At 41.2% G+C, this 23,455-nt stretch overlaps 1 long non-coding RNA gene and 1 other non-coding gene across 2 annotated transcripts in view; both read right to left on the reverse strand.

Moving 5' to 3' along the window:
- The window catches only part of LOC127489155 (uncharacterized), a 477,275-nt gene that overhangs the window by 206,613 nt on the left and 247,207 nt on the right, over positions 1 to 23,455 (reverse strand). The window lies entirely within an intron of this gene.
- On the reverse strand, positions 2,339 to 2,445 carry LOC138847165 (U6 spliceosomal RNA). The gene has a single exon (XR_011384814.1). It is a non-coding gene; the product is annotated as a U6 spliceosomal RNA (small nuclear RNA).

The raw sequence follows: 23,455 nt of genomic DNA on the forward strand, positions 1-23,455 counted from the left end.
GCTCTGGCTAGAACCTCCAGAACTATATTGAATAGCAGTGGTGAGAGTGGACATCCCTGTCTGGTACCAGATCTCAGTGGAAATGCTTCCAACTTTTCCCCCTTCAATAGGATGTTGGCTGTGGGTTTTTCATAGATTGCTTTGATTGTATTGAGGAATGTTCCTTCCAAACCCAGTTTGCTTAGAGTTTTCATCATGAACGGGTGTTGTATTTTATCAAATGCTTTCTCGGCATCTATTGAGAGAATCATATGGTTTTTCTTCTGCAGTCTGTTAATGTGGTGTATCACATTGATTGTCTTGCGCACATTAAACCATCCCTGCATACCAGGGATAAATCCCACTTGGTCTGGGTGGATGATCTTTCTGATGTGTTGTTGCATTCTATTGGCCAGAATTTTATTGAGGATTTTTGCATCTATGTTCATCAGGGATATTGTTCTGTAATTCTCTTTCAGTGCTGCATCTTTTTTTTGGCTTAGGAATTAAGGTGATGCTGGCTTCATAGAAAGAATTTGGGAGGATTCCCTCTTCTTCGATTGTTCTGAATAGTTTGAGAAGAATTGGAGTTAGTTCTTCTTTAAATGTCTGGTAGAATTCAGCAGTGAATCCATCTGGTCCTGGGCTTTTCTTTGTTGGGAGGGCCTTTATTACTGTTTCAATTTCTGTCTCAGTTATGGGTCTGTTTAGGTTTTCGATGTCTTCCTGGTTCAATTTAGGTAGGTTGCATGTGTCCAGGAATCTATCCATTTCTGATAGGTTTCCCTGTTTGCTGGCATACAAGTCCTTGTAGTAATTTCTGATGATTCTTTTTATTTCTGTGGTGTCTTTTGGTAAATTTCCTTTTTCATCTCTGATTTTATTGATTTGGGTCTTTTCTCTCCTTTTTTTAGTTAGTTGGGCCAATGGGGTGTCAATTTTGTTTATTTTTTCAAAAAACCAGCTCCTCGTTTGGCTGATTTTTTGTAATGTTTTTCTTGATTCAATCCTGTTGATTTCTTCTCTGATTTTAATTATTTCTCTTCTCCTACTAGATTTGGGTCTGGTTTGCTGTAGGTTTTCTAGATCCTTGAGGTGAATTGAAAGCTCATCTATTTGGTGCCTTTCCAATTTCTTGATGTAGGCACCTATTGATATAAACTTTCCTCTTAACACTGCTTTTGCTGTGTCCCATAAGTTTTGGTATGTTGTGCTGTTATCCTCATTGACTTCCAAAAAGTTTTTGATTTCTCTTTTGATTTCTTCTATGACCCATTGTTCATTCAGGAGCCTGTTGTTCAATCTCCATGTGTTTGCATATGCTCTAGGGATTCCTGAGTTGCTGATTTCCAACTTCATTCCTTTATGGTCTGAGAAGCTGCATGGTATGATTCTAATTCTTTTGAATTTGCTGAGACTTGCTTTATGGCCTAGTATGTGGTCAATCCTAGAGAAGGTTCCATGTACTGCTGAGAAGAATGTAAATTCTTTAAGTGTAGGATGAAAAGCTCTGTAGATATCTGTTAGATCCATTTGGGCTATAGTGTTGTTTAAATCTACTGTATCCTTGTTGATCTTCTGTCCTATTGATCTGTCTATTTCTGAGAGTGGAGTTGAAGTCCCCCAGTACTATTGTATTGGGGTCTAAATCTCCCTTTAAGTCCGTTAACAAGTCTTTTAGATAAACCGGTGCCCTGTAGTTAGGTGCATATACATTGATAATTGTTATATCTTCCTGTTGAATTGATCCCTTAATCATTATGTAGTGTCCCTCTTTGTCTCTCTTAATGGTTTTTGTGGTAAAGTTTATGTTGTCTGAAATTAAGATGGCTACGCCCACTCTTTTTTCATTTCTGTTGGCATGGTATATCTTTTTCCAGCCTTTCACTTTCAGTCTGTATGGATCTTTGTTGGAAAGATGAGTTTCTTGTAAGCAGCAAATAGATGGGTTTTGTTCCGTAACCCAATCAGCCAATCGGTGTCTTTTAACTGGACAGTTCAGGCCATTCACGTTCAATGTGACTAATGATAAGTGGTAACTTTGCCCTGCCATTTGCCAAAGATAAGTTCTAATATATGCTTTGAATTCCCTGTGATCTTTTGCTGTGAGCTTTCCTTCCTTGGTTTCCTTCCTTTACCTTCTTTCATATTGATGGCCGTGTTTCTGTGTTTCTGTGTGTAACACATCTTTAAGCATCTTTTGCAGGGCTGGACGAGTGGCCACAAAGTCTTTCAATTTCTGTTTGCTATGAAAAGTCTTTATTTCACCTTCATTCACAAATGAGAGCTTTGCAGGATATAATATTCTGGGCTGGCAGTTTTTCTCTTTTAGTACCTGGGCTATATCTCGCCATTCCCTAAAAATATGGAACGCTTCACGAATTTGCGTGTCATCCTTGAGCAGGGGCCATGCTAATCTTCTCTGTATCATTCCAATTTTAGTATATGTGCTGCTGAAGTGAGCACGAGGAATGAAACTTCTGACAACTTTGCTCATCACATGAATTATTACTTTGGTTCACTTTTGGAAAGAATGAGATTTCATAAGATTAGTTTTAATAATATCAAGAGATTAACATTTCTTACATCAAATTTTATTTGTCACAACAAGAGTTATTTATTGTTCAACATGTTATTTATCCATGGCTCACAATAGCTGTTGAGTATTCAGTTTTCTTAAAAACATGTGGGGGGAGGCATTTGGTGTAGAAATTAAGACTCTGCTTGGGACACCTGCAATCTCAAATTAGAGTGACTGGGTTCAAGTCCTACCTCCATTCCTGATTCCAGTTTCCTGGTTAATGCACATCCTGGGAGGCAGCAGGTGAAATCTCAAGTTGTTGAGTCTCTTCCACACATTTGGGATATACTGACTGAATTCTTTTTTCCTGGTTCGACCTGTCCCAGCCTTGGCAGTAGCTAGCATTTGGAGAATGATCCACTGGGTGGGAGATCCCTCTTTGTTGCCCTCTCCATATGTGTGTGTTTGCAATAAATAAAGATGCAAAAAAAAAGTGGGATAGTAAAACTTGTATGACTACAACAAAGAGCCTGTTTTACAAGATTGATTTGTAAAGGGGAAAAACAAGTTTCAGAACTGAAAACTATAGAGACAGAAAAATGATTCATCTATCACCAGCTTTGTGCTAAAATCAATGATAAAGGCAAGAGGCAGCCCAATAAATAGGGTTTCAATTGTTAGTCATGCAATGTATTCTTGTCCACTTAACACAGACATAGTATAAAACAAAAAAAAATTAAAAAAAAAACACACACAGTGACGAAAGAAGAATTAACTATGCCAAGCAACAAACACAGAAATCGAGGGAACAAGACCAACGATGACACTATGATGCCTCCAAATAAACAAAACACCCCAAGCAAAGATCATGAAGATGATGAGATAGAAGAAATGCAAGATACGGATTTCAAAAAATTTATGATAAGAACATTTAGGAGTTTTCAAAAGCAAATCCTTGAACTACAGAAATCCTTATTGGACAGGATTGAAAATCTCTCTCGTGAAAATGAAATTTAAAGGAAGAATCAAAATGAAACGCAGAAACTAGTAGAGCAGGAAAGTGTGATAGTGAAGAGAAATCAAAATGAAATGAAGAGCTCAATAGATCAAATGACAAACCCATTAGAAAGCCTTAAAAACAGAATGGGTGAAGCAGAAGAGAGAATATCGGACTTAGAAGATAGAGCACAGGAAAACATACAGTCAAACCAAAGAAAAGAAGAGGAAATTAGAAATCTAAAAAATATTGTTGGGAATCTACAGGATACTATTAAAAAAAAAAACAACATTCGAGTTCTAGGAGTTCCTGAAGGCATGGAGAAAGAGAAAGGATTAGAAGGCCTTTGTAGTGAGATACTACAGAGACATCCTAGTACAGGAAGCTCATAGAACCCCCAATAAACATGACCAAAAGAGATCCTCACTACGACATGTGGTAATTAAACTCACCACAGTGAAATATAAAGAAAAGATCCTAAAATGTGCAAGAGAGAAACATCAGATTACTCTCAGAGGATCTCCAATCAGACTCACAGCAGACTTATCAGAAACACTACAGGCTAGGAGGGAATGGCGAGACATAGCACAGGTGCTAAGAAAGAAAAATTGCCAGCCCAGAATATTATATCCTGCTAAGCTCTCATTTGTGAATGAAGGTGAAATAAAGACCTTTCATAGCAAACAGAAATTGAAAGACTTTGTGGCCACTCGTACGGCCCTGCAAAAGATACTTAAAGATGTGCTACACTCAGAAACACAGAAACATGGCCATCAATATGAAAGAAGGGAAAGGAAGAAAACCTACCAGTAAAATGAGCATGGGAAGCTCAAAGCATATATTAGAAAATATCTCCGGGAAAATGGCAGGGCAAAGTCACTACATATCAATAGTCACATTGAACATTAATGGTCTTAATTCTTCAGTTAAAAGACACCGATTGGCTGATTGGCTCAAAGAACACAACCCAACTATTTGTTGCCTACAAGAAACACATCTCTCTAACAAAGAGGCATGCAGACTGAAAGTGAAAGGCTGGAAAAAGATATTCCATGCCAACAGAAACCAAAAAAGCAGGTGTAGCCATATTAATATAAGACAAAATAAACTTTAATACAAAAACTGTTAAGAGAGACAAAAAGGGGCACTATATAATGATTAAGGGTTCAATTCAACAGGAAGATGTAACTATTATAAATGTATATGCACCTAATTACAGGGCACCGGTCTATTTAAAAGATATGTTAAGGGACTTAAAGGGAGATTTAGATTCCAATACAATAGTACTGGGGGACTTCAATACTCCACTCTCAGACATAGACAGATCATCCGGACAGAAGATCAACAAGGAAACAGCAGATTTAATCGACACTATTGCCCAAATGGATCTAACAGATATCTACAGAACTTTCAATCCTACATCTAAAGACTTCACATTCTTCTCAGCAGTGCATGGAACCTTCTCTAGGATTGATCACATACTAGGCCATAAAGCAAGTCTCAGCAAGTTTATAAGAATTAGAATAATACCATGCAGGCCGGTGCCCCGGCTCACTAGGCTAATCCTCCGCCTGCAGCACTGGCACACGGGGTTCTAGTCCCGGTCAGGGTGCCGGATTCTGAGAAGGAAGAAGTCAAACTATCCCTCTTTGTAGATGATATGATTCTTTATTTCGAGGATCCAAAGAACTCTACGAAGAGACTATTGGAACTCATAGAGGAGTTTGGCAAAGTGGCAGGATACAAAATCAATGCACAAAAATCAAAAGCCTTTGTATACACAAGCAATGCCACGGCTGAGAAAGAACTGCTAAGATCAATCCCATTCACAATAGCTACAAAAACAATCAAATACCTTGGAATAAACTTAACCAAGGACGTTTAAGATCTCTATGATGAAAATTACAAAACCTTAAAGAAAGAAATAGAAGAGGATACCAAAAAATGGAAAAAACCTTCCATGCTCATGGATTGGAAGAATCAACATCATCAAAATGTCCATTCTCCCAAAAGCAATTTGTAGATTCAATGTAATTCCAATCAGGAAACCAAAGACATTCTTCTCAGATCTGGAAAAAATGATGCTGAAATTCATATGGAGGCACAAGAGACCTCGAAGAGCTAAAGAAATCTTGTACAACAAAAACAAAACCAGAGGAATCACAATGCCAGATTTCAGGACATACTAAAGGACAGTTGTAATCAAAACAGCATGGTACTGGTACAGAAACAGATGGATAGACGAATGGAACAGAATTGAAACACCAGAAATCAACCCAAACATCTACAGCCAACTTATATTTGATCAAGGATCTAAAACCAATTCCTGGAGCAAGGACATTCTATTCAATAAATGGTGCTGGGAAAACTGGATTTCCACGTGCAGAAGCATGAAGCAAGACTCCTACCTTACGCCTTACACAAAAATCCACTCAACATGGATTAAAGACCTAAATCTATGTCCTGACACCATCAAGTTATTAGAAAACAGTGGAGAAACCCTTCAAGATATTGGCACAGGCAAAGAATTTCTGGAAAAGACGCGGGAGGCACAGGCAGTCAAAGCCAAAATCTACTATTGGGATTGCATCAAAGTGAGAAGTTTCTGTACTGCAAAAGAAACAGTCAGGAGAGTGAAGAGACAACCGACAGAATCGGAAAAAATATTTGCAAACTATGCACCAGATAAAGGGTTAATAACTAGAATCTACAAAGAGATCAAGAAACTCCAGAAAAACAAAACCAACAACCCATTTAAGAGATGGGCCAAGGGCCTCAATAGATATTTTTCAAAAGAGGAAATCCAAATGGCCAACAGGCACATGAAAAAATGTTCAAGGTCACTAGCAATCAGGGAAATGCAAATCAAAACCACAATGAGGTTTCACCTCACCCCGGTTAGAATGGCTCACATTCAGAAATCTACCAACAACAGATGCTGGCGAGGATGTGGGGGAAAAGGAACACTAACCCACTATTGGTGGGAATGCAAACTGGTCAAGCCACTATGGAAGTCAGTCTGGAGATTCCTCAGAAACCTGAATATGACCCTACCGTTCGACCCAGCCATCCCATTCCTTGGAATTTACCCAAAGGAATTTAAATTGGCAAACAAAAAAGCGGTCTGCACCCTAATGTTTATTGCAGCACAATTCACAATAGGCAAGACCTGGAACCAACCTAAATGCCCATCAACGGTAGACTGGATAAAGAAATTATGGGATATGTACTCTTTAGAATACTATACCGCAGGAAGAAACAACGAAATCCAGTCATTTGCAACAAAATGGAGGAATCTGGAACACATCATGCTGAGTGAAATAAGCCAGTCCCAAAGGGACAAATACCATATGTTCTCCCTGATCGGTGACAACTGACTGAACACCAAAAAGGAAACATCCTGAAGTGAAATGGACACTAGGAGAAACGGTGACTTGATCAGCATAGCCCTGACTGTTAATGAACAACTTAATACATTATCCCTCTTAGTATTTTTTTGTCTGTTCTACTTAATAAGACTGGTTTAATTCTGTAATTAATACACAGTTATTCTTAAGTGTTTAAATTTAACTGAAATGTGATCCCTGTTAAACATAAGAGTGGGAATAAGAGAGGGAAGAGATGTACAATTTGGGACATGCTCAAGCTGACTTGCCCCAAATGGTAGAGTTAGAAACATACCAGGGGATTCCAATTCAATCCCATCAAGGAGGCATATACCAATGCCATCTCACTATTCCAAGTGATCAATTTCAGTTCACAATTGATCATAATGAAAGGACTAAGAGTCAAAGGGAGCACATAAACAAGTCTAGTACCTGCTAACACTAACCGATAGAATAAATAAAGGGGAGAGTGATCCAACATGGGAAGCAAGATACTCAGCAGACTCATAGAATGGCAGATGTCCTAAACAGCACTCTGGCCTCAGAATCAGCCCTAAAGCCATTCAGATCTGGCTGAAAAGCCCATGAGAGTATTTCAGGCATGGAAAGCCAAGACACTCTGGTAAAAAAAAAAAAAAAAAAAAAAAAAAAAAAAAAAAAAAACCTAAATGAAAGATCTCTGTGAGTGAGATGCCAGTGAAAGAACAGGTCTTCAAAGAAGGAGGTACCTTTCTCTGGAGGGAGGAGAGAACCTCCACTTTGACTTTGACCTTGTCTAAACAAGATAAGAGGCAGTGAACTCCAAAGGCTTCCATAGCCTTGGAAACTCATGACTGGTGCATAGGGAGATTACTGATGCCATAAACAGGAGTGTCAATTTGTAAAGTCAACAACAGGAATCACTGTGAACTTACTCCTCATGTAGGATCTCTGTCCTTAATGTGCTGTACATTGAGATTTAATGCTATAATGAGTACTCAAACAGTATATTTCACTTTGTGTTTCTATGGGGGTGCAAACTGTTGAAATCTTTACTTAATGTATACTAAACTGATCTTCTGTAAAAAAAAAAAAAAAAGAAAAAAGAAAAAAGAAATTATCAATTCCCAACTTGACTCTCACTGGGATTAAACATGACAATAGGTCTGATCTGATTTCATCATCATTTAAAAAATCATCTATTATTTTTCACTTTATGTTTCTGTGTGGGAGCAAGCTGTTGAAATCTTTACTTAATGTATGCTAAACTGATCTTCTGTATATAAAGATATCGAAAATGAATCTTGATGTGATTGGAAGGGGAGAGGGAGTGGGAAAGGGGAGGGTTGCGGGTGAGGGGGACGTTATGGGGGGGAAGCCATTGTAATCCATAAGCCGTACTTTGGAAATTTATATTCATTAAATAAAAGTTTTTTTAAAAAAAAGATATAGATACATTTAAAAATTAAAAATAGTTTTTCTTGTATGCCTATTTCCCACCTTTGGTAACTTTTTAAATTAAATCTGGCTTCAAACTGTGATCAAGAATTCCAGAAAATATTTTATTATATCATGGTTAGTAATTCCCCATTAAAATATTGTTTACTTTATAAAAAATACAGTTTTCAGAAACAGTTCTTAAAACAAAATGAATTTACAAAGATAATTATTGTCATATCCAGTTCCTGTTAGGGGCTTTATTTTGTATTTCTGCCCTTTTGGAAATGGTTCATTGAGATAAACATTCATTTCCTTTACTTAAAGACTAATCACATGATTTTAGAACACATTTTTGTAGAACTATTCAAGCATCCACTGCTTTTGCAAATGTGTAATATTGATGGTTGAAGATATTTGTACATCTTTTTTATGTTCCGTGTATATTGATATTGAAAATTCACTTATCTAACCTGATGAAATATGAAACTCAAGGTATTATTTTATTCAAGCTAATACTTCTAATTAAATAATTTGCTTGGCTTTCATTTTCTCTTTTCTTTTTATTTTTTTGAAAGGCAGAGTGGACAGTGAGAGAGAGAGAGAGAGAGAAAGGTCTTCCTTTGCCATTGGTTCACCCTCCAATGGCCACCGCAGGCCATCGCGCTGATCCGAAGCCAGGAGCAGGTGCTTCCCCTGGTCTCCCATGCAGGTGCAGGGCCCAAGCACTTGGACCATCCTCCACTGTACTCCCGGGCCACAGCAGAGAGCTGGCTTGGAAGAGGGGCAACCGGGACAGAATCCAGTGTCCCTACTGGGACTAGAACCCGGTGTGCCGGCGCTGCAAGGAGGAGGATTAGCCTATTGAGCTGCGGCACCAGCCGGCTTTCATTTTCTTTGCGAGAGCTCCATTTTCATTGGCTTTGCCAACATTGGAATTGGTAATTTTTGTGATCCTGGGCCTATGTAATGTAAGAGAGTGGTGTTTAAAAAGTAGTAAGCAGGAGGGAGCATTTGGCCAAGTGGTTAAGAATCCCCTTGAGACAACCTTGCTACAATGGAATGAGGGCCTCTGAGTGTTGTTTCCATTTCTGTGTTCAACTTCCTGCTAATGCAGAGGCTGGGAGGCAGCACAGGAGGGCTCAAGGAATTGGGTTCCTGCCACACACACAGTAGAATTATCTCTGCCTTTCAAATGGATACACGAAAACTAAAATATAGAAATATAAAACGTGGAGAAAGTTATGTCTAAAATTATCAGGCTTTAAAAACACACACCTGTATATTCATTAGACAATCGGCTCCTAACACTGCTACACCTGCAGGTCCAATTGGGACTGTCAGATGGACCAACATCAGCACGACCAGTGCCAGTCCTGCCGGCTCAAGAAGTGCTTCCGGGGGGGTTGTGCAGAAGGAAGGTGAGTGGCCCCCAGCCCCGATGCAGCCGGGGGGAGGCCTGCGGAAGGAGGGTGAGCAGCCCCCTTCCTCCCTGCAGTCGGCTGGTGGGGCCCAGCATTGCACTTGCTAACCACAAGGCCAGGGCCATTGCACCCTGTACTGGCGCAGGAATCCAATTACAGCTGTGGCCAGGGCCCGGTCCCCTGCCCAGGCCTGGCCACTGCGTCCTGAAGAAATACACAGACACACACATACACAGACACACACATACATGGACACACACATACATGCACACACACGCACAAACACACACGCACATACACACATTTGGTTTCTGTTGCTCCCACCCCTACCTCTGTTTGCTTAAGGCAGGAGCCAGGCAGCCTGAGCCCATGGGGACCCCACTCTTGTTCCGTCCCCTAGAAGCCCCAGCCTGGCCCAGGGCAGACACAGTCCAAGCAGCGCGGCCCTAAACTCCAATGCCCTGCAGTTTCTCCAGGCTCCACAAGGGGGAGGGGGGCGGTGGTCTCGGGGTAGGGGTGGGGGTGGGGGTTCCAGCCTCAGGATAAATGCGCACCCCATACCTGCTTTCTGTCTGCCGGTTCTTCCCAGCGTCTGACTCCAGTCTCTCATGCTTTCAAAGTCCTCCCCCCTCACTGCGTCTGTGAGGGAAGCTGATAAAGTCGGCTCAGAGCCCCTTGGAAAAGCCACTCCCTTCAGTTTGGGGGGGTTCACATGTGCCCCTCTTCTCACGTGGCTTATCTGAAATCACGCAGGCCCAGCCCTCAGGTGGGCGCACCTACAGCCACATGCTGCACCCCCCACCCCTTGCGCGGCCTCCCACCCTCACAGCTCACAACCCCTTACTTTGCTTTGGAACCCAATGACTTCTCCAGGGACTCTCTTTGTCTTGTGCACTGTTGTGCCCCAGGGTCCCTGCATACAGTTGGCCCTCAGTAAATAGCCCATGGCTTCAGTTGCCACCAGGGTAGCCCTTCCTCCATGGTCAATACTGCTCTAAAGCAGATTTGTTAATTCGGGGGTTGGTGTTAAAGAGGGAGTTGTGGGTGGGATTTGAACCCCACGCCCCAGCCTGGGCTGGAGGAGGAAGAGTTGGGGGTGGGTTTTGAAGAAGGGGGGGTGAGCAGGTGCAAAGGCCCTGAGGTAGGATGGGGGGGAGGAGTGGTGTAGGCAGGGCTTATAACCAGGGCAGCACTTTTGGGCCCCATTTGGCCACTCCTACTGGACAGCTGACTCCCACCCTCGCAGGACTCAGCCCCACTTCCAGTCCCGAGTCCCCTCCAGGGCTGGTAATGCGCCCTGTGTGAGGACGGCCCAAGGCTGGAGCTCATGGATTCCATCAGGCCAGGTGGGCGGGCTCATTAAGGCTCCTTAATTTGCCCTGCCTGGCAGCCAGCCCTCCCCGCCTCGGTTTACCTCCTCCCACCTCACCTGCTTTCTATGGGCGAGGCCCCAGCTCCCAGTCCCACCTGGGGAAGACCCCAGGCCCCCTCCCTACCCGGGCTCTCCCGGAGCTGGGGTGGGGGGACTCTGAGAGAGCCTAGCTCTGGCCGTCTTCTCCCTGCCCTTCTCTCTCTCTCTCCCTCCTGCCGCCCCGCAGCGCTGCAGCGCGGCCGCATCCCGCAATCGCTGCCTGGCAGCGCTGGCCGCCTCCTCCGGCAGCCCTCCTGGCTGGGTGCTGGCGAGAGGGCGGACAGAGGCTTGTTCCCGGTGCAGCTGCGGGCGCGGCAGGTGCAGGTGGCGGCGGCAGGGCGCTGGGCATGGACCAGGGCGAACGCTGGTGGCGCGGCTGCTTAGTGCTGCCCCTGCCTGCACAGGGCGCCACTGCAGGCCAAGCGCGTGCGGCCTTCCTGGACCAGGAGCAGTTGGAGGAGCTGGGCCGCCTGCAGGGCGACTCGGTGGAGTCCAGTGCCTCAAGGTCATGGCCCTCTTGGCCTCTGCGCGCGCTGAGAGGTTGCAGGAGCAGACATAGGTGCTCTCATGGAGTATTGCGCGCCCAGTACCCGTCCCAGCCCCAGCGCGCCCGGCCCTGCGCGCGCTCCAGGCGCCCCTCATTGCGCAGCTCCACTTGCTGCGCCTGGTGGGCAAGACGCCCACCGAGACGCTCACCCGGGACTCGCTGCTGGCGGGCAGCCCCTTCAACTGGCCCTAGGGCTCTGGCCGGTGAGTCGCCGCGTCAAGAAGACACTCTGCTCTGATTTCGGTATCACAAATTGCACAACACCTGGAAATAGTTTCTTTACATGTGACTATCGGTTACAACGCAGAGAGGTTAAATGAAAAGGTGTCTAATCACGACCACACTCTTTCTTAGTAACTTCAGGCAGATTTAGCATCTCTACAATATATTAAATAATGGCCAGATATTTCCCAGGAACACCATGTTTTTCTGATGGATTTCAAAATTTCATGGGAAATAGAAGTAGAAGATAAGTTTGTGTTGGTGCATAACATTTGAAATATGTATTTCTCATAATACATGTTTTCCATGAACTTTTTAAATAACCCATGTATATATAAATTTCAACATGTTTTGAACCAAAATAAATTTAACTTTTAATTCCATTTCCACAATCATTTTAAGGTATGCTTATGTGAGTCAAACAGATGGCTTCGTACACATAACACAAGGCTTGAGGAAATATATCTGTATAAGCATGTTTTGGGGGCTGGTGCTGTGGTGCAGCAGGTTAACACCCTGGCCTGAAACGCTGGCATCCCATATGGCCACCAGTTCAAGACCTGGGTGCTCCACTTCCGACCCAGCTCTCTGCTATGGCCTGGGAAAGCAGTGGAAGATGGTTCAAGTGCTGCACCCGTGTGGGAGACCCAGGGGAAGCTCCTGGCTCCTGGCTTGGGATCAGCGCAGCTCTGGCCATTGCGGCCAATTGGGGAGTGAACCAGTGGGTGGAAGACCTCTCTCTCTCGCTCTCTTTCTCTCTGCCTCTGCTCTCTCTGTGTAACTCTTTCAAATAAATAAATCAATATTTAAAAAATAAATAAGCATGTTTTTGAAAAATAGTGGATATATATATATATATAATACATCCTGCTTTGCCAAGTTTTTTTTTTACTTAATAATGTAAATATATTTTATAGCTAAACTATGTTTCTTCATATGGATTTATCATATACTATTTAATGAATACTGTACTGTTAGATATTTACTTTTCTATCCTCAAGTTTCCCTAAGAAAAAGTTTCCATAGACACTTCTGAAACCTATTTTTCCAAAGAAAGATTTTTTTAGGAAGTGCTTATTTGGGACAAGAGTATATAATAACATAATCTGTATTGCTAAGACTTTTGGTACACATCACCGATTTCTTTTGCAAATTCACATTCTATTCAATGGCCATTGCCTCATATATGTCAAAATGTCAACAGTTGCAATAATTGTTTTGAATCTAATGAAAAACACATACTTTAATTTTTATTTATTCGATTTTTAAATAAATTAAACATCTTACTGTTTGCTGATAATTATATATATATTATACATAGTTATTATATTATATATTATATTATAGTTAAGATATATAATATATAGTCTAATGTGATATATTCTAATATATAATTATGTTATTATAAATTATATAATTATTAAATATGTTATGTAACTATATAACTGTTATATATTATAAACTATATAATATATAATATAATAATATATGTATATATGTGTGTATATATATACACACACACACACACTCATAGATTTATTTTTTTGACAGGCAGAGTTAGACAGTGAGAGAGAGAGACAGAGAGAAAGGTCTTTCTTCCATTGGTTCAACCCCCAAATGGCCCCCATGGCTGGCAAGCTGAGCCAACTCCAAGTCAGGAGCCTGGTGCTTCCTCCTGGTCTCCCATGCACGTGCAGGGCCCAAGCACTTGGGCCACCCTCCACTGCCTTCCTGGGCCATAGCAGAGAGCTAGACTGGAAGAGGAGCAACCGGGACAGATTTTTCATTCATTTCTGGAAATAATTCTTAAGATTTAGTTATATATTTGAAAGGCAGAGTTACAGAGAGGCAGAGGCAGAGAGAGAAAAAGGTCTTCCATCTACTGGTTCACTCTCCAGAGGGCTGCAACAGCAAGAGCTGCCCTTATCTGAATTCAGGAGCTTCTTCTAGGTCTCTCACATAGGTGCAGGGGCCCAAGGACTTGGGCCATCTTCTACTGCTTTCCCAGGCCATAGCAAAGAGCTAGATATGAAGGGGAGTACCTGGGACTTGAACTGGGGCCCATATGGGATGCCAGCACTGCAGGTGGTGGCTTTACCAACTATGCCATAGCATCAGCCCCAGGATATACTTTTTAATTTTAACAAAATTAATAAACTATGAGTAAAAGTAATTGAGGAAACACAGGGAAAAGTAACACTAGTGTCCATTTTCATGTATTAAAACAATTGTTTACAGAGAAAAGAGCTTTGTCAAGATCAGAAAAAAATATTGTAAAACTCTTAGGGGTAAGGCCGGCGCTGCAGCCCACTAGGCTAATCCTCCGCCTGCAGCACCAGTACCCAGAGTTCTAGCCCTGGTTGGGGCACCGGATTCTGTCCTGGTTGCTACTCTTCCAGTCCAGCTTTCTGCTGTAGCCCAGGAAGGCAGGGGAGGATGGCCCAAGTCCCTGGGTCCTGCACCCATATGGGAGACCAAGAGGAAGCACCTGGCTCCTGGCTTTGGAACGGTGTATCTCTGGCCATAGCGGCCATTTGGGGGGTCAACCAATGGAAGGAAGACCTTTCTCTCTGTCTCTCTCACCATCTAACTCTGCATGTCAAAAAAAAAAAAAACTCTTGGGATAAAAACTTGACTAGAGATAAAAATCCACTATACTTTGAAAATCAAATTCCCAAACACAAATATAAATTCCTAAAATCCAATATAAGAAGTATAAAATAGGAAAACTCCAAATTAAAACAAGGAAGTTGAATCCCAGTTTGAAGGCCACCAGCCAATAAAACAGAGAAACACAACTTCAGTTATAGAAACACAAAATATTTCAAACATTTAAGAAATTAAAAAAACCTATATTTCTCAGATGTATCAAAGTATAAATAAGCAAAGCATATTTTCAGATTTCTTTTAGAAAGCCAGCATTACATTGATAATGATGCAAAGTTGACCGGAACTTTCAATATAAATTAAGTATAAACTCTCTTTCATATACAGATGTATAAATCCTTAGTATTTGTATAATAAATGAAATCGCATATGAAAATGTAATGAATAACAAGTCACATATAATAAAAAATACAAGAGGTGGTTAACATTTCTTAACAAGTCATGTAAATTTTCCAGGTAGGTGACAAATTCAAGGAGAAAATCACATGACAATTTAATGTTCAAAAACATTTAAAAATCAGCATGTAATTTTTAAAAACTGCTTGCAGTATAGTAAAAAAGAGCAATGGCTTTCTTATTCAGATCAAAAATTTTTAAAAGGATCCTACAACAAAAACCATGATTAATACAGAATCATTGACAGCTTTTACCCTGGAAGTAAACCTAGACCAGGAAGTCTCCACTAGTGCCAACTTCTTATTGGAGGAGTAGTTGGGGGCGAGGGGGAGAGCAAAAAGAAATAAAATAAGATGTAAAGATCAATTTCTTAACAATAAATTGCCAATATATTGGAGATATTTATTTAGGGAGAATTCATAAAATCTAAAAACAAATAAACTGATAAATGAATTTAATGTTGTGGGAAAGATCAATGTTTTAAAAATCCATTAGATTACCAAGTGCCAGCAAGAAATAACTAGAAAATATAAAAGATCAATAGGCAGAGTAGAAAACAGAAGAAAAGAAAAATAGAGTAAATTATGTTACATCTAAATGTTATTCAAATCAATAAGTAATACAAACGACCCAACAGAATGAGCAGAAATACAAGGAAAACGAAAGCGCCGGAAGCGGATAAACAGAACTGTAACTCACTGCAACAGGTTACCGCCAGCTCCAGGCAGCATCCGCAGGGAGAAGGACGGGGACCCAGGGCGAGGCCAGTGGGTAGCAGGAGCTCAGAGGTGAGAGCCCTCCAGCCGCGGGGAGGCAGAGCCCAGGGGCGGCCATTTCAGACCTGAACCCAGGTCTGTCTCTCGCTGTTCCCATCCAGGACAACTTGAAGTTAGGGGTCCTTGCTATGGGGGACGCTGATTGGCTCCGTGCTTTGTGACGTTCCGTGCACTCAAGGCTGGCAAACTGTCCAATCAGGCAAGGTGACGTCCACAGTGCATCAGCACGCGGCGCCTGGACGTCACAATCTTCTCAGAGTTTTGCCTGCAGAGTGAACTCCTGGGAGACAGCTCCGCCGCCAGGAGGCTCCCAAGCGAAGTCGACCTCTGCAGCTCTCCATCTTCACTCACCAGGGACGCTGGGCACCTCGGAAGCTGACAACCGCGACATGGTGAGTGTGTGACCTGGCTGTACCGAGAGGGGAAAACGGAGCCGAAGGCCAGGAGGACACAGGCCTCCGGCATCTGTGGGCTCCATATTGGCGCTGGCACAGGGCTTCCCCTCGGTCCCCTCAGACCTGTGGGTTGGGGGCTTTACCGGCACCCAGGACCCCCGAGGTCCTGCCCCTTCCCTGCTTGGGTGAGACTTCTCAGCCCAGAGTCATAGCAGGCCAGCTGTGTGGCAGTAGCTCCACGTCTCCCCCGATTGTGCAGTGGGGACTGGGTGGTCTCTAGGGAGAATGTGGGCTGTGTGTATGCGGTTCATGCAGGACAGGCGCTGTAGGTTCCTCCTTCCCTCCCCACAGGCACCTGGTTCCCCCTAGTTTTCTCAATATGTGGCCTGCAGGGTACTTTCCAGGGCATTGACCTCTTTACACAGCTGTTTCTAGGATGTCTCACTCCTTCATATGTTTCCAATATCACAGTAACATAGACTGAGTAAGGTAGAGACAGAAGTTTTATTTGGCTTGGGGTTTTCACCCAGGTTTTAGAGAAGCAGAAAGACCCTGTAATTTGGTATTTGGGCATCGTCTTAGCACTTACACTTTCTCTGTACAGGGTGCCATCTCTATTTGCACTTTCAAAATAAAAATTTTGACCACTCAAATTTATGTGTGTTTTAAAAATGATTTCTCTTGCATGAAAGTCTTCCAAATCCTGTAGATATGTGTAGTTTACTAAGTTATTTTGGATTTATATTTTCATATAGGAGTCTGTTTAGTTTTGCTTGTTTTAATTTTTTCAAGATTGTCAGAGTATGACTGACACAATTTGTGTATCATCAAAAACTGATGTTTTGCTATGTGAGGGACGTTAAAAAGTTATGGACAATTCACATTATCTTTTGATTACATTTTTTCATAAGCTTTCTGGAATCCTCTTGTACATATACATTGTGAAATGATTAAGACAATCTAACATATCCATCACATTACATCCCTTTGTTATTAAAGAATATGGAAGATATTAACAAGTTGTGAGTATGTGATATCATAACCAACTGTTTACTGTGTTGAATATTAAAGTCTTGAGGTGTTAATTTTGTTAATTTATCTCATAGCTGCAAATGTGTGTTCAGCTAACATTTTCCCATGTCCTTCACTCTCAGCCCATGACAACCACCATTCTATTCTGTGATTAAGTGCGACTTTCTTAGATTACACATATGAGTGATATTGTGTGGCATTTATCTTTCTGTGCCTTATTGCAAATAGCCTAATGTCCACATTCATATTTTTGGATCTACATCCTGACAAAATGGAAGAATTTCCTTATTAAGGTTGTCTGTGATTCCTGTGTATGTGTGTTTATCACATTTTCTTTATTCATATGTTGACAGTGGGGTTGTCTCCATATCTTGTTCTTGTAGATAATGCTGCCAGTAATGTGGAGATAAAGGTATCTAGTTGAGATATTGATTTGGTTTCCTTTGGATATACACGCAGTTGTGAGATTGCTTTGTCATATGTTCTATGTTTAATTTTGATTGAAGACCTACATAATGTTTTCTATATTGGATGTACCAATTTACTTTCTCAGCAACAATTTTTATATTCCTTTTTTCCACCCTGGGCCAATGTTATCTTTTTACTTTTGCATAATTATTTTAACATATATGAAATGATAATCACTGTGGTCTTAATTAGCATTGTAGTCTTCATTAGCTGTTTCTGAATCCCTTTTAAGTTACCTGTTGGCTACTTGTATATATTCAATGGAAAACTGATCAATCCTTTGTGCAATTTTTATTACAATATTTGTTTTTGTTTGTGTTCAAACTCAGGTTGTCCAATGTTTTCTTCATTTCTTGCTTTATCTGTTCTGTTTTTCCTATCACATGCAGAATATTTCTTAGATTTTTTTCAGTCTTTGCTTTTGTCACCTATGCGTTTAGTGTCATATCTAAACAATCATTGTTGAGACTAATATCAATGAATTTGCTTCCATTTGTAAGGGGTTTTATATTCTCAGAGCTTTTATGTAAGCCTTCAATTCATTTTGATTTGACTTTCATGCCTGGGTAATATAAAGATATTATATTTCAGTTTTTGGCATGTAGATGAACAATTTTCCTCTGCTTCAGATGTGGTCACTAAACACTAAGTGGCAGGATCCAGGCAGAAACTGTCACAGTCCAGTTTTTCCCTAATCTGCCTTGTCTCCCAGACCCACTCTTTTGTGCTCTGCTGCTCTTCCCTGTCTGCATGAAGAGACCTCAGAAGTGAGCATGCACACAGAGAGACACATGAAGCAGTGTGCAATGTTGGGGAGAAGCAGAAACTATGTAGTAAAGGGGCAAGGCCCAGTAGGCTCTGTCTCCTTTCTCTGAAAGCCTTGGATATACAGAGGCACTTCAAAAATTCGCTGAGGGATTGACATTTGGCATGTGTTACAACCCTGCTTAGTATGTCCACATCCTATATTGGCATGCCTAGGTTACAGTCACAACTCTCAATTCCAGCTTTATGCTAATATGCACTTTTGGAGGGAGTGATGGCTGAAGTATGTGGGTCCCTGTAACCCACATGAGAGACTCATATCATCTGGGAAGCAGAGCTGATGGGGTCCTCCATGCAGAGTGGATGAACATAAGGTGTTCCTTTGCTGCAATGTGTGTTGGTGATCTGTAAAATAACACTCCATCATGAACTTTGTATGTCAAACAATGATGCACAACTGAGAAAAGGAGCCCACTGAGGTATTCAGGCATTTTTTCAATTAGTCTATGCAGCTGCCATCCCAAGAGGGAAGGGGCCCAACTGGGATAGTCCCAGTCTGACCACATGGATGCAGGAGGTTTATTTAAATTTTGAAAATTAATTTTATTCACATTAAAGGCACAGTGATCTCTCATCCACTGTTCTCTCCAGATATTCACAATAGCTGGAATTCAGCCAGGTTGTGATGTGAAAACATCAGGTTTTATGAAGTGAAAATCCCAGAACTCAGTGTGGGTGGCACAGACCCAAGTATCTGAGCTATTATATGCTGCCTCCTAGGATGCACTTTAGTAGGAAGCTGGATTGGAAGTGGAGTGGGACTCAAACCTACACACTCTAATATAGGATGTGGGTCTCAAAAGAGCCATCTTACATGCTGTTCCCCAATGCTCACCCCTCTGTTATTTTAAGAGGAGTCCTACAGTAGTCCAAACCAACTCTCCTGGCCCTGATGGTCATAGTCCCTGAAGTTAAGCTGTGCAGACCCTCAACACTCTAGAAAATACCCAAGTACATCCACGCAATGGAGTGTTCACAGAAGCAGCTTCCTGCTGTGCTTGTCACTCAGAACTATGAAGCTAAAGGTGTGCCATCAGGTGCTGTTCTGCCTGACACCTCTTCATCCACTTTCCACAAGCTGATACCACATCTGGCCATCCACATCAAAGTGGTCACTATTAGATGCTATGTTGGAGGGGGATCCCAAGTTGTCTCATTTCAGATAAACTTCATGTGTTGCTTCAGACACTCCTCGGCACTGATGTGGCTCATCCCCCCAGATAGTCTCCATAGCAGGTCCCTTGGCACAGTAGTTCATGCACCCCACAGGCACCTCTGTGGGTGACACTCATCTGTTTACTGGGCTCATAGCCTAGATAATTGTAACCTGTGGGCACTGAATCAGGTATTACTTCATCAGTGTGGTGAACCAGCCTGCTGGGTCATTGGCAAAAAGGAGGACAAGTCCTTAGTATACCTGCATGGTCAACATATTAAGGCAGGACTCTTCCTTTTACCATGAACCCTGGTATTGTTTCTCCCCACTTCTCATTTACCATTTCTCATCCTTGGTTGGCATGGACAGTCTGGAATATCTCTTCTCCACCATGCCTAATGCTTTGTACAGATGGGGTATGCTGATGAAGAGCCTGTGCATTTCCTCAATTACCTCTGCACCATCAACACTCAAGCAAGGCCGTAGTAGAATTTGCATCAGTTAATCACCACATAATGGAAGCATGTGGTTTGAAATTTGTATTTGTAACTTATTGCAGGTGGAAGCTTAACATCCTGCCTCACAACCATAATTCCAACCAGCCTATTTTTACAGGTTAAACAAAGAAATCATTTTCAGACTGCATTGATTTGCAAGAATGTGATAAAATAATTCTAGTGATATTAGGGTTAGATGTTTAATATGTTGGTAAATTTGCCTAGAGAGAGTGCCTGCCTTCTAATTTTGTATTAGAAAGGAAGGCAAGTTAGGGGTGACAACCATAGCATTATGTAGTGAGCAGTAGACAACTTTCCTGTTTGGTTTAACCCTTTGAACAGCCTGACATGGAATAGAAACTGCTCAAATGTTTGTTGAATGGGTAGAAATATCCAAGGAACCTGGAAGATATGAGAAAAACCCCAAAACCTATATTTTTTCAGTTATTTACTGTATGCCCAGCTTTGGCTTCATGCTGTGGGAGCCAGTGCTGTGTCTAGGAATACTGATAGCAGCAGCAATTTATTGTGCTTCTTGTGAGCCAAGCATTCTGCACACATTTGTTTTTCATTCTCTCTGCTACTCTGTGAGTTGGACATTGTGGGTTTTTTATCCATAAAGAAACTGAGACCAAAAGAGGCCAAGCAGCTGGACAATAAACAGGAAGGTGTGCCCTTAACTCCTGTATTCTAAGGCCTGCTTGGCTCATAAAACATGCTATCTTGTGGGAAGTAAACATAATTAGGACAATTACAAATTAGCATGCTAGGGAATAATTGTATAGTATGCCTCTCTTTCTACATATTTGTGTGCTACCAGCATTTCATAAAGTGTGGGGTTTTGTCATGATTAAGTCTGTATGCTCTGAGTACTCATTATAGCATTAAATCTCAATGTACAGCACATCAAGGACAGAGATCCTACATGAGGAGTAAGTGCACAGTGACTCCTGTTGTTGACTTTACAAATTGACACTCCTGTTTATGGCATCAGTAATCTCCCCATGCTCCAGTCATGAGTTTCCAAGGCTATGGAAGCCTTTTGAGTTCTCCGACTCTTATCTTGTTTAGACAAGGTCATAGTCAAAGTGGAGGTTCTCTCCTCCCTTCAGAGAAAGGTACTCAAACAGTATATTTCACTTTGTGTTTCTATGGGGGTACAAACTGTTGAAATCTTTACTTAATGTATACTAAACTGATCTTCTGTAAAAAAAAAATAAATTATCAATTCCCAACTTGACTCTCACTGGGATTAAACATGACAATAGGTCTGATCTGATTTCATCAGCATCTAAAAAATCATCTATTATTTTTCACTTTATGTTTCTGTGTGGGAGCAAACTGTTGAAATCTTTACTTAATGTATGCTAAACTGATCTTCTGTATATAAAGAGAATCGAAAATTAATCTTGATGTGAATGGAAGGGGAGAGGGAGTGGGAAAGGGGAGGATTGCGTGTGGGAGGGACCTTATGGGGGGAAAGCCATTGTAATCCATAAGCTGTACTTTGGAAATTTATATTCATTAAATAAAAGTTAAAAAAAAGAATTAAACAAAAAAAGTCTGTATGCTCTGGAGTTAGATGCATGGATTGGAATCATTCCTGTGTGTGCAAAACTGGACATGTAGCCATGCATTTAAACATTTATTACAACTTCTTATAAAGTGTGGATGATAAAGGCACCTGCCTCCTTGTTGTGAGGGATATGTAACTTGTGTAAAATAATTCAGTGTGTGGTAGGCATTGCATCTCAGCAGGTTAAGCTACAGCTTGGAATGCTCACATCTCATATTGGAGTGCTGCTTTGAATGCTAGCAACCACCATTCAACTAGCTATTGATGTACTTGGGAAAGCAGTAGAGGATGGTGCAAGGGCTTGAGTCCTGCCACACCTCTGGGAGGTTTGGATGGAGTTCCTGGCTCTTGACTTTGGACTGATTCAGTCTTAAAGATGGGCACTTGATGATTGATCCAGTGGTTGGATGCTTTCTCCCTCTATTCTCCCTCATCACACTCTCCCCCTTCTCTCTTTACCTCCTTCTTTATCTTTTACTTTGCCTTTTAAATAAAAACAAAATGGTTCAGTGTCTGACAAACTGTGGTTCTCATACAATTCAGTGTCTGACAAACTGTGGTTCTCATACAATGTAAGGTTTACAAATCCACTGATTTGTATCAGTTTTATTCATCTATCCTACACATCTCAAATGGTGATTTAAAATAGGTAAACAGTAAGTGTTTAATGAATAATATATTTTAATATGTAAATATCTAGGTCCAATTACATTAGAAAGATCCTCATTCTATTTTCACATGTAAAGCAAGATAGGGATGGACTGAATATGGGGCAACAGAAACCCAGAGGCAGAGGGGAACCAGAAGGAATGGAGAAACTTTTGCAAAATGAATTATTGGAAAGTATGCTGGCTAAATAGCTCATTTACATGTTTTCTTACCAGTTTTAGAATGAATATACTCTCTATGTTTTTCTTGGCAATCACAATATAATGTGACACACGTGTTGTGGCAATAGGACTCCATTCTAATGTTGATCCTACAAAGCTGTTTTACTGTTTCTTAGAATTAACACTGGATTCCACCTCACTTGCAATTTTCATTAGAGAGCTGCTATGGAAAATTTCTATACCTCTCAAGAAAGAGTAATACTGTCATGTAAGGCCAGGTGCATCACTCAAATCATCCCAATCAGATTTCTCAATGCTTGATATAATCAGAAAACTGTGTTTTCTTAGCTTCTTGGTAAAGTTCACTCATAAACTCAGAAGGAATTTATTGAAAATATGTGTGTCTGTCCATGCCTGTAGTGTAAAAAGTGTAGTCTATGAATTCAGTCCTGTACTTTAGGAGTTTATAGGATTACTGAATGAAGCAAGGATATATATATATTTATATATATATATATAATATATATATATTATATATATAATATATATAATAGATTTCTATTTAAAATGTATGATGGCTTTTGTACTTAAAATATGTTCTAGGTCTTTCATGTCAGTTAATTGACATTAACTGTTATTTTGTATCCTTGGAACTGCATTATGGAATATTTTCCTTTCATATTTCAAAGTAAATACCACAATTCTCAAAGATGGTTTTGTGATTCTGGTCATTGCTTACAACGTGTTGCTGTGAAAATAATAGAATGGTTGCAATCCCATGGTTTTATTGACTGTGGGTTTGGGAGATTCCAAAATGGAGGAAAGAATAAGTTGAAATTGTACTGATTTTGCTCTTCATTGGAGCACAGCACAGCATAAAACCACTGCCCTTCCAAGCCTTCTTCAACCACACACCTCATTCTACCAAAGTCTT

The sequence above is a fragment of the Oryctolagus cuniculus genome, chromosome 19, assembly GCF_964237555.1.
Source record: "Oryctolagus cuniculus chromosome 19, mOryCun1.1, whole genome shotgun sequence".
NCBI lineage: Eukaryota > Metazoa > Chordata > Mammalia > Lagomorpha > Leporidae > Oryctolagus > Oryctolagus cuniculus.